This window comes from Manacus vitellinus, unplaced genomic scaffold (genome assembly GCF_001715985.3).
Source record: "Manacus vitellinus isolate BGI_N305 unplaced genomic scaffold, ASM171598v3 scaffold_35_pilon, whole genome shotgun sequence".
Lineage (NCBI taxonomy): Eukaryota > Metazoa > Chordata > Aves > Passeriformes > Pipridae > Manacus > Manacus vitellinus.
In genome coordinates, this window is record NW_021940498.1 from 1,230,065 (window position 1) to 1,232,614 (window position 2,550).

Here is a 2,550-nt window from a genome sequence, read left to right on the forward strand (position 1 = left end):
ACAAACTTTATATAGAGAATAAATAAATTTATAAAATGAATACTTCATATCTCAAGAGAGAACTAATTGATATTACTAAGTGCCTCCACCTGTCAGAGGATTTTATTAATAGCTTAGCTTTAAATAATCATTCTTAGGTAAAGATTGCTTATTTAATTTTCACTCTTTGCTCAATGGTTAAGAATAATACAAATCAGTAAATTACCACATTGGGTCATATTTGTTTCAAAAATCACCTTTGTAGTCAAAGATACTACAATGATATTAGAAAGGAGTTATATGCTGACTCAGAATTATTTGTCATGGAAGGGGAAGGCAAGACACCATTTTTATGTGTTTGGATTTAAGCACACAAATAATCCAGAAAGAGTTTCCATGTTCTTACGTTAAATTCCGAATTAAAAATAAGGCTACTAATCTAATAGTAGTTTTGGCAGCATGCTTTGCTCTCACTGCAGGCCTGCCAACTCTCAGAAGGTAACTTCTGCAAGATCAGAATTTTTCTGTGATCAAGAATCATCTTGTAACCATAGGAAATCCGTGGGCAAAAATGGCAAAAGTCTGCAACATATATTTGTTTCTATACAAATGCATACACATACCTTACAGCTCTGCTTTGGACAGAGAGACAGCTGATTGTGTGCTTATGTTACACATAGAGCTGAAATACAGAAGCTGTTCAGCAGCTCTACAGCCCCTTTCAAAATTAAGATAGTTTTTATTTCCATGACAGGACACTCTGAACTAATAATTTCACAGTGTTCCTGAATATTAACAATTCAGAGTAAAGCTGAAGAAACAGAAGCATTAGCAAAAAAGGCATAGTGGGAGTCATTAAAAATCCCTTGACACATTATGGTCATTAAGCACAGAACAGGAAAAACATACCCTGATACCAGTCAGTGCATGTTAGGGCAATATGATAACTGGTTCAGATTATAAATATCCATTTGTACTTCACTGTCATGCAAGTTTTTTTTACTCCTCTTCCACTGATGCAAATTAAATCTGGATTATTATTTGAAATAATATCATCATGAGTGCTCAAAGCCTGATAGCTGTAGATATCAAAGCACAATTAAGGCAGGGCAGCCTTAATAACAGGCAGCCCAAGCTATAACTCAACATATTTTTTGCAGGGAAGGGAATAGACATCTGTTTTAATGCCTTGAAAGAAACAAAGCTGAAAGCCAAGGAATCACCTGCCCCACCTCCAGCACCCAAACACCTCAACAGGGAAAGTGGGGAGAGAAGTAGAAAATCGTTTCATGAACTGGAGGGAGAAGGAAAAAAAGAAACAACAAACCAAACAAAACTAAACAAAAAAACCCACCAAAACACAAAAAAGAGGCAGAGGGAACCCTGTGTGCTCCCTGTACCCATGTAGAAAGGATGGAAAGTAGATGTCCTGGCAGGAGGGACTGCCCCATGAACCCCTATGCCCAGATCCAGTTGAAAATTAATTTTGTGCCTGTCAGGGGCAAATGAGAGGCGTGTGCAATGGCATGGAGCAGGACCAGAGAGTACAGACTTTGTGGCCTTCAGTAAAACCACCCTGCTACAGCAGGTCCCCTTCAAGCATCTGACCTGCAGGTCCTCACTCGAGATGTTCAGGATGTCTCCCCTTCCTCGCAGTTGCCACAGGATGTCTCAGACCTCGCCCATACCCAGCTCCTGCTTCACAAGTCATCAAATTGCTGCTCGAGCAGGGAATGGTACACACTCTACAGGATTTTCAATTAGTAATTGCCAGGAGATAGCTGGTAATTATTGTACTGTGCAGAAGTACATGTTATTCAGAAGGCAATGAGATTAGGCCGGCAACACTAAGCCAGGAGTCACAAGTGAGCATTTAGATAGCAGTGTGATGCTTGAGGCCCCCTCTCCGGTGCACATCCCCTTCACTGGGGGCTACCAAAGGGCTACCAAAGTCCAGCAACACCTCCCTGGGACTCTCAGGTGCCGTGTTTCTCAAAACTGACCTGCTTCAACCAGCAGGTCTGTGTCGACTCACGGCAGCCAGCACGGAGCTGTAGCACACACCACACCTTACACCTTCCAAGAACACCTCCTCACCCTCTGTCATGTTTGCTGTGCACCTCTGAACTTGAACAGCAGAGATCCAAGCTGCTAATGCCTTGTAGTGCATAAGATCTTCAAGATAACAGAGGTTGTGTAGGCAAAGGGAGACGATGGAGCAGAGACAGTGGCTACAATATTAATATTACACTTTGCAACAAAATTTGCGTGTTTGAATTCGAGGCAGGAACAACACGGGCTGTTCAGTGGTCACACTTAATTCCAGGAGGAAATCCAGAGCACCTCCCTCTTCCTGTCATCTTAGTCACTCTCTGGAGAATGATACATTGAAAACTGAAAAATGAACAGGACAGGCATCTTCTTTGGACAAAATAAAGGCTGGGTATTATACCATTTCTTTGCATGCTGACTTCAACTCTGGGCACCAAATAATGTTCTTTTCATCCTGAGCAGCTTTTGAAAGGCATGTCAGGGTGAGTTCTCCAAAGCTGCTATAGGCAATTTGGAAGT